The sequence below is a fragment of the Tenrec ecaudatus genome, chromosome 7 (assembly GCF_050624435.1).
Source record: "Tenrec ecaudatus isolate mTenEca1 chromosome 7, mTenEca1.hap1, whole genome shotgun sequence".
Lineage (NCBI taxonomy): Eukaryota > Metazoa > Chordata > Mammalia > Afrosoricida > Tenrecidae > Tenrec > Tenrec ecaudatus.
In genome coordinates, this window is record NC_134536.1 from 124,999,081 (window position 1) to 125,014,344 (window position 15,264).

At 48.0% G+C, this 15,264-nt stretch overlaps 1 protein-coding gene across 2 annotated transcripts in view; it reads left to right on the plus strand.

Moving 5' to 3' along the window:
* The first annotated feature begins 847 nt into the window (after nucleotides 1-847).
* Nucleotides 848-15,264, plus strand: part of PLA2G7 (phospholipase A2 group VII) — a 48,187-nt gene continuing 33,770 nt past the window's right edge. For both annotated transcript variants that reach the window (XM_075555000.1, XM_075555001.1), the window contains exon 1: nucleotides 848-1,054. The gene's annotated coding sequence lies outside the window, so the exon portion shown is untranslated. The remainder of the gene's footprint in view (nucleotides 1,055-15,264) is intronic.

The window sequence follows — 15,264 nt, forward strand, 5'->3', positions numbered from 1 at the left end:
GAGAGTTTGGTTTGGGTTTACAGCGTTTTTAAGACTGTCCATCTTTATGGGAGCAGGCAACTTCATACGTCTTCCTTGGGGCCGCTGGGAGGTTCGACCAGACAGACCCCTTTCCTTACTTAGCAAGCAGCCCAACGCTTAACCCGTTGTGCCACCAGGAGCGCCTCGCTGCTAGAAAAGGCGACTTTTAAAATTCAACAAGAACCCTTGACTCACGTCAAGCCCCAAACTGGAGTTAGGGCTGCCCTTGCCGACCCCTCTGCGGACACAAAAGGGCCTCTCCTTGGAAAGGCTCTGACAGTTCTAAAAAGTTCATGAGAAAGTGGATTCAGGGGGAAGCCTTTGCCCATGAAGGAGGGCTGCCGTTGAAGCTGGTTTACACTGAGCTCGGAGGCGGCCGCTTCCCGGCATCGTTTCCTGTTCCAAGCCTGCAGACGGCCTCTTCCTGCTGGTCCTTCCCCGTGGATTCCACAGCGACAGGAGCCCCCAGCTCCGAGCCTGCTGGGTGCGGTGGTCGACCCCCAGCGAGCATAGGCACCCAGTATCGGTATTGGCTTTTCCCACTGCAGATGGAGGGCGTTACCTGGCAACACAGAGAACCAGCAAGGCCAAGGGCGCTTGGGATGGGTTCGGAGGGGAGCAGATCTTTCGGTGTGAGAGCCCGCCCAGGGCCGGCAGAAGGCACAAGGCCAGATGCAAGCATTATCCGGGCCCCGGGGGCGCAGGTTCGATCGCCCGGGCCATCACACTGGCCCAGCGGAGCGCCTGCGCGCGTGCGGACTGCAGCTGCCAGTGGGCGGCGGGCGGCCGCAGGCTCCTCCCCGGCCCCTCCTCCCGCGCCGCCGGGGGTCAAGGTCGGGCAGATAAAGGCCGCGCGCGGGGCCGGCGGAGCGGAAACCCATCCCGCAGCGAAGCCGCCCGCCGCTCTCCCAGCTGCGGGACAGGACACCCTGCGGCGGCGGCGAGGAGCAGTGGGCTTTGGTGCGCTGGGGCGGCGTTGGTGCGGAGACGAAGGTGCCCCAGAGACCCGGGCTCAGCGAACGGCAGCGCTCCGGTAAGGAGGGACCCTGGGGCGAGCCAGGAGCCTCCGGGAAGGTGCTGGTGGGCTCCGGGAGAATTGCCACCGCACTGGAGCGAAGACGCGCTGGGGAGGATATGGGCTGATCCTGGGCTTGCAGACCCTGCGGCCCCAGGGAATAGTTCAAAAGTCTTCGCCGGAGGAAGGAACTGCGACCCAGTTCTCCCAAGCCCTTTAAATTTTTTTTTTTTAATAATTGTATTGGGGGCTCATACAGCTCTTATCACAACACATACATATATACATCGTGTCAAGCACATTTGTACATTTGTTTTGGGGTTATTTTTGTTTTTAATCATTTTATTGGGGGCTCTTACAACTCTTATCACAATCGATCCACACATCCGTTGTGTCAAGCACTGTTTTACATTTGTTTCCTTCATCATTCTCAAAACGTTTGCTTTCTACTTGAGCCCTTGGTATCAGCTCATTTCTCCCCTACCTACTCGCTCTGCCCTCCCCCATTGACCCCTTGATAATTTATAAATTATTGTTATTTTGTCACATCTTACACTGTCAGAAGTCTCCCATCACCCATTTCTCTGCTGTTGTCTCCCAGGGAGGGGGTTATATGTCGATCCCAAGTCCTTTTTTCAGAGACATCACAGAATGAGTAACCTTGGTTTTGTGGTGGCTCCGTGCCTGGCTTCCTGGCTGAGCCCACTGAGTTCCCATTGGGAACTCGCCGGTCCTCTGCTGTGGGAGAATGAGGCACACTTTGTAGCCACCTCTCTTCTCCCTATGTGAAGATTCACAGCTCTGGAAGCCCGATGGGCACTTCTACTCTGCTGTGAGTAGACACCATGGCAAAGAGTTTTGTTTATTTGTTTGCTTTTAACCCAAGAATTAGGTACTGAGAGGGGAAATTCGATGTATCGGTCTTCACCAGGACAGAAAAGTCCCCCCAGGGAGTATGATTTCTTTTAAGGATACAGCAGTTCAGGTGTGAGAGCGTTTTCAAGTCAGTCTTTCACAAGTTACCTTTGACCCAAATGAGAATCTTGAGCTGGGAATGCCCAGTATGAGTAAGACCGAGAGAATATCTGCCCTCAGGTGGTTTTCCACCTGCTGCTCTGGGGTGGCTTGTGTGCTTCCATGATACACTGTGTCATTGGTAATTCACTTATCAGCTGGATCATACCTAGTGGAGAGATTGCAGACCAAAAGCAAACTAGGAAGAAAGGCCTGGTGATCAACTTCTGAAAATTAGCTAAAGAAGACCCCGCGGGTTACAAGGGAATGCGGTCCCTCTGACCTGAGATGGGGCATCGCTTCATTCCATTGTCCAAGGGGCCATCGAGTGTCAGTCAACTCCATGGCAGCTGAGTGTTCCTGTCCATGGCAGCGCTGGTCTGCAGAAAGAGGAAGATGCTCAGGACCAAATCTTGGACTCATTTAGGGATCAGACCACCCAGGATTGGTCTGACCCACTAGAAGCACGGAGGTACCCATCCAGCTCTGAGCTGCCAGAGTCTGCTGGCATGCAGTTTCCTGTGCCCCCTCACTGAGGGTTCCTGCCCAACAGACATCTGTGTTGGAGGAACTTCTAGGGTCTGTGTGGTGACACTCCACATTGAATCGGGCCCTCTCTAGTCAGAGCGTGCACCACAGATGTCACTGTCAGGGGAACCGCTGAGAATGAAGCAGCCGAAGAGTGTGAAAGGATGTTGATCCAGTTCAGCCACTCATTTTACAGATGAGGAATCTCATCTGAGGTATGAATGGGCTCGCCCGGCTCCCTAGGGCGTGTCCCTCTAGCACAGTTGTTCTCAATCTTCCTAATGCTGTGACCCTTTCATACAGTGCCTCATGTGGTGGTGACCCCCCCATCATAAAATTATTTCCGTTGCTATTTCATCACTGTCATTTTGTTATTGTTATGAATCGGGCGACCCCTGTGAAAGGGTCATTCAACCCCCAAAGGGGTCGCGACCCACAGGTTGAGAACCACTGCTCTAATAGCACCCTGGGCAGCTGATGCCTTTTTCCTTTCTACTAGACGGCTGGGCTCTGCACCTGACAGTGGGAGCCTGTCCACACCGAACCACAGTCCTTCACCCAGTTTAAGGGGCCCTGGGCTGCCAAAGGCAGCATCTCAACACCCCCCCCCCTCCAGCTGCTTCTCTTCAAGAAACCCACAAGGAGCAGTTCTAGCCTATGCTGCAGAGTGGCTATGAGTCGGTACCCACTCAGTGGCAGTGAGCTTGGTTTTTTGGCTTTCACCCAGTGATGCGTGCGGCGGGATACAAATTACCCTCCCTTCTCAGGCTCTCTCTGCATAGAGCTTTCAGCAAAGTGCCAACTAGCTTCTTGAGAAACTAGAATGGGAGGCCTGAGAATATCAGTTAGAATTTAGGGGTCACCTTTAATTCACGGTCTCTTCCCTAAAGTCACCCCCTACACACACACACACACACACACACACACAACTCAAAGCAGCAAAGCAGTAGCCACTGTGCCAATTCAGACTTCTGACCAACCTGACATGGTCCAAATTAGCACAGCTCCATAGGGGACTCTTGGCTATCACTTTTTCAGAAGCAACTTACCCGGGATGTGTTTTACCACCAACCTTTGGGCTCCTGCTGTTAGCTCCTATTGAGTCATTCCCAAGTCCTGGTGCCTAACGTTCATGCAGAGTCTAACTCTTCTATAGAATGACCAAGAATGAGACCTTTCAGAAGCCGATCATGAGCATTGTCCTCTCAGGTGCCTTTTGAGGGGGTAAATCAAAACCAAAAGTAAATACAAAGCCCAAGCTCCCTGCCATCCAGTGAGTTCCAACGCATAGAGACCCTACACCTACACAGGGTTTTCAAGGCTCTAAATCAGTGATTCTCAACCTTCCTAATGCCGTGACCCTTTAATACAGTTCCTCATGTTGTGGTGACCCCCAATCATAAAGTTATTTTTGTTGCTACTTCACTGCCATTTTGCTATGGTTATGAATCAGGCAACCCCTGTGAAAGGGTCATTCGGCCCCCCCAGAGGGGTCACGACCCACAGGTTGAGAACCGCTGCTCTAAATCTTTACAGCAGCAGACAACTTCATCTTTCGCCCGAGGAACTGGCTGGTAGGCTTGAACCACTGACCTTGTGTTTACAGTCTAATACTTACTTAGCTGAGTACAAACTGTTGGCACCACCCTGGGACCTAGAAGACTGATATTTCTTGGAAAGGAAGCTATTTATGTCTTCAAATGTCTTTCTTTAAAAGACCCCAAGAAAATGAGTCCTATGGACCCCTTAAAATGATTATAAAAAAATGTATCCAGTAGTAAAGCCCCTGCAGCGAAAGTACTGTGTAAATAGAAATAACAGAGACTCATTTAGTTCCAGAATCTCAGGGCAGCTTTGTGGTTTGAGGTGATACCCAGCCCATTCTCCTGGCCTTCTCTGTGATGCCAGTCACTTGTTCTGCACCCTGACGGCCATTTGCTCCTATTTGCATTTATGACTCGTAGCACACAGACACAAACCGACTCATGAATAGAGGCCTAGTCATTTGTTTTTTTTTAAAAAACAACAGGTGCAGTAGAGCACCGATGAAACATGCATCATTTCTTTAGCTCTGGAATGCTTCCTCCCCCACTACCAGGACCCAATCTACCTTACAAATCTGGCTAGACCAGAGAACATTGATACAGATCTGAGCTCTCGGCACATGGAATTCAGGACAGCTACCCCCTCAGGAATAGTAGTGGGAGTAGTGATATCATAAGGAGAGGGGAGTGGCTGGGGAGGGGACAGGGGGAAAAAGGGGGAACCCATCACGAGGTTGGATATATAGCCCCCCCCAAGGGGACAAGTAACAGATATGTGGGTGAAGGGAGACAACGGACAGTATAAGATATGAAATAATAATAATATATAATTGATCAAGGATTCAGGAGAGTGGGAAGGTAGGGGAGAGAGGGGAATAAAGAGGAGCTTATATCAAGGGCTCAAGTAGAAAATGTTTTGGAAATGATGATGGCAACATATGTACAGATACGCTGATACAATTGATGCATGGAGTGTTATGAGAGCTGTCAGACACCCTCCCCCAAAATGATTTTAAAAAAAAAAGAGAGGGGGAAAGCGTACTATAAAAATAGACCCAGATTTCATTGGCTCTGCGATTTCTAGCACAAGCTTGGTTTATTCTTCATTTCAGTAAATATTGGTTGAGCCTCTGCTGTTTGCCAGACACTGTTCGTAGGTCAGTGGGTACAACAGAGGCACTCTGCCGCGAAGGTCACACTAGTAGCTGTGGACTGAGCAAAGTCAGTGCAGGCAGTGCCGGCTGCTGGGAAGTCAGCGAGGCAGGGCTGTGGGAGCATGCTGAGAAGGCCCTGTGTCTAGGAAGGACAGGTGGAAGGGGCAGGCTTCTTGGGTTGCTTGAGTTTAGAGGAGAGTTTTCTCTGAAGCCACAGCATTGAAATAAGACCCTGTAAAAATGGTGTGGTGGTGGGGTGGGCATTTGACCACCTTTAACCTCACAATAGGGAAGGTGAATCAAGATCAACAGCCCAAAGTTAATTCCTATGAAGCAGAGGTCAGACACACCTCTCTCCCGAGCTTTTTACCAAACTCTGATACCCATGGACCTGCCAACAGCACTCTACTTCTCTGCTGGGTTCCAAAATGCGTCGCAATGGTGATGCCGAATTCATAGACTGTGCTCAGATGATGGGATTTATTAGGGAGGAACCAGACAGAATCACGGTTGCTATTTACTCAGGACAGCCTCTTCTTAGGCATGCCAGCATGCAGACCTTTCTCTGGCCTCTCTATCCCTTGACCTAGCCTCTACCCTGCTTGGGCAAGTGTGACAAAGCTCCTCTACCTTCACTAATAAATGCCCGTTGGTGACCTACTCCACCAGGAAGCCTCCTTCCTCAAGGACCCCAACTCCCCTACTCCATGGGCCAGGAAGCCCAGTTCCGCTGCCTCTGCTACTGCTCCTCACCATTCCTGGAGGTACAGAGCTCTCTCTCTTCCTCTCACTCTCGCTCTGTTTGTCTCCCTCTGTCTCCATCTCCTGGGGCTGAGAGGTACTCAGCACAGGAATCTTGGAGCCAAAAGAGCATACCCCACTTCTGGCTCTTCTTTCTCGGTGCTAGTGGTCTCTTCCTCACCGTCTCTGGCATGGCTCATTTGTAGCCTAATGATATGGTAAAAACCGACCAACCCCCTAGCTAGGGTTCTACTTTTGCAAAAGTACCACACACCTTATTGACATGCTTAGCAAGCGATCAGATCCCCATGGCGTGCCATAAGCATCTCAGTTGCACGGTCTCTGCCAGTATTTGGCGGGAGTTTGTCGAGCCATGGCGAGTGGTCCAGAGGATCACACACCCCAGGAAGAAGGGCGCAAAGGGAACCAGCAGCACATAATTCCTCAGAAAAATAACACAATGTGCTCAATGACCTTCAGAAGAAGTGAGAGTTGCAGAGCTTGGGGAGCCAGGTCTCACGAAGCCTCATGTTGAGTCCTGAGTGCCATGGGAAGCCACAGGCAGGATGCAAGCAGGGCCGTGACATGCCATGGTTTGCCTTTTGAAGAGATGATTCTGGGTGGCGTGTGGGAACTGGATAGGTTATAGGGGAGAGAAGGGTTCTTAAGACCATTAACTCCAGTTAGTGATGGGTGACAGCAGTACATGGAAGTACTATGTGGGGAGGTAGAGGAAGCAGTTGCGTACTGCTTCGCTGTCTCAAATTTCCCATATAGCAAATGGAGATTCCATCTCGGCTCCTCATCTTGTACAGTCAGAGAAGCTTTTAGAACAGTGTAAGATTTCTGTTATTATTTGCTAATATTATATTACTTTGAATTCCCTGGGTTTCGTTTTCACAGGCTCTGTTAATAGATTCTAATATCCTTTTGCTTCTTTCATACTTTTCAATCAGTATGATCCATTACATTGCTATGAAATATTTTGCTGTGTTTGAAGGTATTGAAAAAGGCTACCTAAGAGTCATCAGTAAAACAACACCATCATCGAAAGGAGTGAAAATAATGCAAACATGATGACTGTCTTACTTTTGAAAGTTGAATGTGTCCAGGAAAAATTCAAACAGAATATCAGACATGGAGAATTATAATTATAATATGATTATATATATATATATAAAACACAGGGATTTTTGTTGTTAATATGGCTGTACACAGATTATCTTTTAGTGCAAAGATCTATTGGTAACTGAAATTCATCATGGCAGTGGAATTTATGGATAGGGCCATGAGCCAGGCTGGACTAGATTTGTATCTCTTAATGATGTATTTTCCGTGAGAGGAAACTCTGGGATTATCCCCAGTTAATCCCATTTTAAGTAGTCGAGGGAGAGTTTCTGAGTTGTTTACGTACTAGAGTAGGCATGACCTTCTAAGGGACAGAACAAGTATGGCGACACTGAGGCAACCCTGTCCCTCTTTCCTGCCTCACTTAGACAGAACTTACTAGAAGTAAATGCAACTGCGTAGAAGAAAGCAGAGGCCTTTCCTCATTCATATTGTGGGCAGTGGCATATTCAGTTCTCTGTCACTTGGTGCCTCTGGGTTCTCTTCTTTCCAATAATATGCATCTTTATTTCTTCATCAGTGTGAATACAGTTCAACTTGGCCTGTCTGGTGATTCAGATCTCACTAAAGAGAGTTATTCCAGGACCCACCTGGGTTTTTATTCAGCCATTAATTTTTTTTGTAATAACTACCATCATGAAGAGATTGGGAGCTGTGATAATTACATAATTTGATGTCAATTTGGTCTTGATTGGATTAAGAGTGAAGGCATGGAGTCTAGTCTGTCAACCATTATATAGCCAATGAGGCCTCTGTGTGGGCATGGCCTTCCCCTGAGGATTCTGGGAATTCCTGTAATTCCTGCTTGGGGGCAGGAAAGACACACTCTCTGCTCATTCCCTGAGAGATCTCTACTGACAAGACATATGGCGCTGTGCCCTGGGAGCTGGAGAAGCCGCATGGACCTGAAGCAACCAGACCTCTGGAGCCAGAGAAGCCACGTAGAGACCCCTGCCAGTGCTGAGATGCTTACAATGCAGATTTCCAACCCACTGGCCTGTGATCCTCCTGCATTTGGCATGTATTTCATGAGTCTGAAGAGGACTTTGTAGATTGGTTTCAGACATATGGGCTAACATTGGACGTGATCTGAACGGGGCTGGGACGTTTTCTCAATATTCACCTGCTCTTGTATATAAAATTCTTTCTTATACACATATGTGTGTCTATGAATTTGTTTCACTCTTCTACCCGGACTAACACAGGGGCATTCTTTAAAGAGGTCACAGTCTCTCTTGGTAGGTCACAAGTCTGTTTTGTGTGACTCATGTTCTATAATCTCGGCTTGTTATCCTTTAAAGTTTAGTCAGTGTGACATACAAACATGACTTTCCAGTTCCCCCTGGAAACAGAGCATCAGAAGATCTAGTCACAAGTTGCTGTTTTCCTGACAGGCCAGTAGCCAGCAGTTAGATGCTCCTCTATCCTGCAGACCCTACCACTCTCTTCTGTTACATGCACCTGCTTAATTCATTAAGGTGACCTGGCTGGCCTTTGCAGACTTGGACTTTTCCACTTCAGGACTGGACTTACCTCGTTTAGTCTGCCCATTCTGATGTCCCATGCAGGAATCCTTTCCCTGTTCCTGGTCTCCCAGGCCTGTGCTAAACCCCTGCTCTCATTAAAGAGGCTGCTACTTAATGTTGGAAAGCTCTTCCCACTGGAGTTCTGCCGCCCGAATCCAGGGCACCTTGCTCGCAGCACCACAGCTGTCTTGTGCCATCGGGCTCTCCCCGTAGCGAACATCCCTTTTGCAGTAGAGGATCTGCTTATTCATGGCCTGTGTTTTGTTTTTGTTTGTTCTTTGGTTCCCCGCGTGCACACTCAATCTTCATGACTGGTGTTTGCGTGGCAAGCTGCCGGCCGTGAGCACCCATGGGTCAACGTTGGGTAATAATGATGGCCTTCTTGAAGTTCAAGCAAACAAACAGTTTTCAGAAGAACATGTGGAAATGGAAGACATGTTTAAATATCCTTGAAAATAAAATCACATGCTCTGGAGTTATTTAGGTAGCATTGTCTCTGACTTTGTTAAATTGCTCCAGATGCTGCAACTTGTAAAAGCGCTTCATGCACCTGGCTTTTCAGAAACCTGTCATCGTCCCTGAAGCAGTTGTGCCCTGTTGACATGACGGTTTCTCACGCGCACGTTGGGAGCGGTCGCAGTGTTGAATGCCTGTAATGTATCGCACCATGCGCTACCTATACAAGGAGACTTCAGAACGTTCATAGCAAAATCCCGTGATCTTTTCCGTGCACTTTTGGAAGCACCTGTGTTCCACCACTTAGTGGAGTCTTGAGGAGATCCTAACCTTTTTCATGGATTACAGAGAAACGTGTATTGTGTTGCTGCTGGCCCTGCCAGCTGTCTCCCAGCTACCCCAGAGGGATTAATCTTGTGACTCTTTAGAGCCCCTGTAGGAGGCCGATTATAATATGATCGTGCCATTGTCACTTAAGTTGAAAGCTGACCCCAAGATAGTGCTCTGTGTCTTCTCTTTGATTTGTTTGTCCTTTTCTCCTACTTTCTCACCATCCGCTTTCTTTGATTGTTAGCAAGTGCTGTTCAATTACTTTTATGATGAAATGCGTCCAATGAGGGTATTTCCATAGTGGTAAGGGTGGCATTCACAACTTGTGATATGCTGATGCCACCTTACTTGGTAAAATGGAAGACCTGAACACTCGCTGATAAAAACCAAAGATTATAGTTGTTCAGTGTGGGTGATACCTCAACATAAAGAAAGATTTGACAACGGGACCCCAAAACAACATCATGATAAATGGAGAAAAGATTGAAGTTGCCAAGAAATTAATGTTCTTTGGGTCTACGGTCGATACTTATGGAAACGGCACTTGAAAAGTCAATATACTGAATTGAGCGAATCTGCAAAAGACCTCATTAAAATGTTAAACAACAACAAACAAACAGATGCCATTTTAAGGAGCAAAGTGTGTCTGTGGCTCAAGCCATAGGGTTTTCACTTGCTTCATATGCATGCCAAAGCTGCACAATGAATACGGAAGACAGGAGACAGATTGATGCCTTTGACAGTTGGCAAAGAATATTAAATATATCATGGACGGCCAGAGGAATGACCAAATCTGCAATGGCAGAAGTACGGCCCAGATGTCTCTTAGAAGTGAGGATGATGACTCACCACAAAGTACATATTCGGACAGGTCAGAGGAGGACGCACACCCTGGAGAAAGCCGTCCTGCTTGGTCAAGCAGAGGGTCAGCGACAGAGAGGAAGATCTTCAATGAGCGGGATTGGCACAGTGGCTGACGCGATGGGTTCAGACGTAGCGAGGATTGTGAACTGACTCAACAGCCGCTAACGTCTACCGCAATGTGGCCGTAAGGAGTCCTGGTAGCCCATTTGGTTAAGTACTTGACTGCTAATTGAAAGATGGTTGATTGGAGCCCACCAGTCACTCTGTGAGAAAAACCACCTGACTCTTCGCTTACATGAAGATTACATTCAAGCAAACCAGATAGGGCAGTTCTCCTCTGTCTTACAGGGACCTATGACTCAGAATTCACTCAGTGACACACAACAATACGACCTGCAATGATGACGGTGCTGGTAGTAGAGGTCAATACATGACTATCTATTGTTTCTTGTTTTCTGCTTAGTGATTTGGGGCATTGGAGAGAATGGAATCAACCCACAGGGTTTGTTGTGATGGTTTAAATCACGTTCCTATAGCTTTAAGGGCAGAGTAGTACCTTCTGAATATTTGGTCATATCATAATCACTCCGCTCTCATCCAAATGTGTGAGCCCGCCATCACCCCATCTTCCTTCAAACCACCGTACCGCTATCAGAAAACAGCCAGCACAGGAGTAAACACAGTCACGCCTCATTTCACTTCACCTTCAGAATAACCCAAGAGGAAGGTGTGGTTGCCACCTGGTGTCTGATGACCAGACTCGCGTTCCAAGAGCTCACGTGACTCACCCAGAGCAGCACAGCAAAGCACAGGTACTGGGTTCTACAACCAGGCTGCGGGAGTCTAAAGCGCACAACAGAAACCACTGCACAACTTTCAAAGACTAGTGCTTTGGAATTCCATGGCCCTGGAATAGGAGCTTGAACCCTTGGAGAATCTTCTCTGAAGTTCTGGGAGATGACATGCAATTGGCGTGTGTAGGATTTGGGCCTCGAAGACCATCATTCAGACCGTCTCGGTTGCTCACTTTTATTACAAAGCAACTCCCGGGTGTCTCTGTGAAGCATGTATTGAATCAGCCGTATTTTTCAATCTCCAGGGAAGCTTTACAAAGCACTGGGGCCCTAAGTACCCCCTAGCCTAGGCAAATGGAATTCCCGAAAGCTTCGCTACCCCTGGCCAAACCAATGTGGTTCCACTGTGCAATTAAGGATGAGAATTTGGGGTTAGAGTTTCCCCCCACCCCCGCAATGTAAGATAAGGACCTGCAGTATGACATCACCCTGCCCAGAAAGCTGAGGTAACTTTGAACTGTCTTGACCCTTAGGTCTCAAGTGTCTAGACATTGATTACCATCCTCCCTCACCACCCCTAAAGCAGAGGAATTCCCACCTGCAACATGGGAGTGGGATCAATCCGTGTTAATTTGCAGGCAGCTTTTAATTTCTTGTGCTTACAAATGGCTGGTTTGTTAAATTGCTTCTGCAACTAGAAACTGCTTCTTATTTTGTTCTTTTGACCATAACACCCCCCCCGCCCCCCACCCCCTTACCCGTTTTATAGGTTGCGAAATGGTCGCATGAATGTGCTGTCCACTGTGCTCATGCTAAGGGGCTTTAGACACTTGTGAGAAGTCACTTGAGAATGAATCATGCGTCTGAGGTGCGGTCCTGCTTCGTTTCATTCTAGGGACTGGCCGGTATGGAAGAGGGGAAATCGCGCCCATGGTTTATCGGAGAGGCATTGTTGTTTTCTCTTTTGTAGCTTCTTGAGTGTGACGTCATCCATCCTTAAAGAAAGACACCCCCCCCCTTAGAATTCATCCACACCCATGCCTCCATTCTTTTTGCGCATCTCCGGCCAAAGACTGGTCAGCAGTGTCTGAATCCTTCTCGTTCTGTGGTGAGGCCAGTATCACACTGCTATAGACATCCGCTCTTACCTTATATTACTAGCAGGCTTGAGAGGGGCTCCGTCTGTAATGAGAAAACTTACAGATAAGAGGAAGGATGGGGATGGGGTGGAGGGCGGGCATTGTCCTGAAACACTAGACACTCCAGGGCCTTGAACTTTATCAAAGGCAGGCTTAAATACATTGCCTGCAGGTCGCCTGACAACCAGAGACAGGCTTACACAAAAGGACAGCTTACAATTCTCTAAGCCCATGTAAAGGAGTGTTAAAACGTGAAGTTATTCAGAGATGGGAACAGAGGATGAGGCTGGGGACATGAAGTAACGGATAGGTCTGCAGATGGCTGCTTTCTGCAGCTTTTGCCAGGGAGCAGAAGGCAATGTGCTTGTTTAATCTCAGGTGGAACTACCATGATCTGAATTCTACCTTGCAGGACTGGATAGGGCAGAGGTTGTACACTGGTGCATATAGGGGCTAGAGGCACAGGGAATCCAGGGTGGACGATACCTTCAGGACCAGGGGTGTGAGGGACGATGCTGGGAGAGTGGAGGGTGAGTGGGTTGGAAAGGGGGAACTAATTACAAGGATCCACATGTTACCTCCACCCTGGGAGATGGGCGGCAGAGAAGGGGGGGAGGGAGACTCCGGATAGAGCAAGGTCTGACAAAATAACAATCTGTGGATTATCAATGGCTCATGAGGGAGGGGGGAGCGGGGAGGGAGGGGGAAAAAAAGAGGACCTGATGCAAAGGGCTTAAGTGGAGAGCAAATGCTTTGAAAATGATTAGGGCAAAGAATGTACGGATGTGCTTTATACAATTGATGTATGTATATGTATGGATTGTGATAAGAGTTGTATGAGCCCCTAATAAAATGTAAAAAAAATTATAGTAGTAATCTCAGGTGGAAAGACAGGCCAGCAGCTGATTCATCAGTCCCCTCTCCCAGCCCCCAATGAGCTGTCAGCAGGTTCCCACAACCTTTAGCCATGGAAGGTGGTAGTCCTATTTTGTTTGCCTAAGTAATAAATAGCTTTCCCCCCCACAATGATTAAAATCTATTCCTCATTAGCAGACATCTGCCTCCTATAGTCTATTTCAAAATGAAATATATAGTTTTCTTATTAAGAAAAGTTTTTCCAGCATCCTCTTACACCAGGATTTTCTTCTGTCAGCCCTAGTCATTATGGAACAACGTTGGTAAAATGTTTACCATTTTAGGCTGCTAACAAAAGGTCAGAGGTTCTAGTTCATGCAGCGCCATCTTGGAAGTAAGGCCTAGCAATCTACTTCCAAAATACCAACCAATGGAATCTCTCTACAGCACAGTTCTACTCTGATACTCATGGGTCTCCATGAACTGGGACCCTAGCAAGTGGTTTCTTTAAAATAAAAATGATTTTTTTTTGTTTTTTAATTAATCTTTTTATTGGGGCTCATACAACTCTTATCACAATCCATACATACATCAATTGAGTAAAGCACCCTTATACATTCTTTGCACTCGTCATTCTCAAAATTCGCCTTCCACTTGGGGTTCTGGAATCAGCTCGGTTTCCTTTTTTTCCCCCTCCCCCTCCCTCCCCGCTCCCCTCTTCCCCCTGGTCCCTTAATAGTTTATAAATAATTATTTTATCTTATCTTACACTCCCCGGCATCTCCCCTCACCCACCTTCCCATTGCCCATCTCCCAGAAAGGAGGTTACACATAGATCTCCAAGATCGGTTTTCCCTTTCTACACCCCCTTCCCTCCTAGTGTCGCCACTCCTACCGCTGGTGTTGAAGGGTTCGTCCGTCCTAGATTCCCTGTGCCTCCAGATCCCTACTGCACCGCTGTACATCCTCTGGTATAACCAGGTCCGCAAGGTAGAATTGGGACCATGATAATTGGGAGGGGAGGAAGCGTTCAGGAACTAGAGGAAGGTTTTGAGTTTCATTGTTGCTATACTGAACCCCGAGTGAGTCATCTCCTCCCCACTACGCCTCTGCAAGGGATGTCCAGCTGTCTACAGATGGGCATTGGGTCCCTATCCCTCACTCCCCCTCATTCACAGTGATGTGTTTCCCACCTCCCCACCCCCCGCCTTTGTTGTTGTTTGAGACCTGGTCTCCTCTGCCCTTCACGATCACCCATGTTGGTGTGCTGCTTCTGTGTGAGCTTTGTTGCTTCTGGGCTAGATGGCCGCTTGTTTGCTTTCAAGCCTTTAAGTCCCCAGACACCATATCTCTCAGTAGCCAGGCACCATCAGCCTTCTTCACTACACTTGCTTATGCACACCTTTGTCTTCAGCGTTTATGTGAGGAAGGTGATCACACAATGATTGTTTTTGTTCCTTGGTGTCTGCTATCTGGTCCATTCAACACCTTGTATTCGCTTAGGCTGTGTGCTTCTTCTCTGTGGGCTTTGTTGCTTCTGAGCTAGATGGCCACTTGTTTGCCTTCAAGCCTTTAAGACCCCAGACGCTATATCTTTTTGATAGCCGGGCACCATCAGCTTTCTTCACCACGTTTGCTTACACACACATCTGTCTTCAGTGATCATGTCGGGAAGGTGAGTATTATGCAATGACCGTTTAGCAGGGCAAGGTGCTATTGTATTGGGGGAGTATGCGTGAGGAGGCCCAATGTCCATCTGCTACTCTACTACTGAGCCTATAAATATATGCACATAAGTCTATTTCCCCCATAATCATAGATATATTTACATATGTACATGTCTGTATTTAGGCTTCTCTGTATGCACTTTGCCTCCTACTCCTTTCCTCTATTTCCTTTTGCTTTCCTCCCGTCCCACTACCATGTTCAGCCTTCATTCTGGTTTCAGTAATTCCTCTCAGTTACCTTGCCCTTGGTCACTTCCTACCAATCCTCCCCTCCCTCCTCTGGTTTTGAACCACTCGCTGTTCCCTTGCCCCTGTGTTGGCCGATTCCTCCTCCCTTCCCCTACCTCCCACGTTCTCATGTCCCTCCAGGACCGTTGGTCCCATTATTTTCTTCTCTCATTGTTTGTCCAGCCTATCTTGTCTAGGCG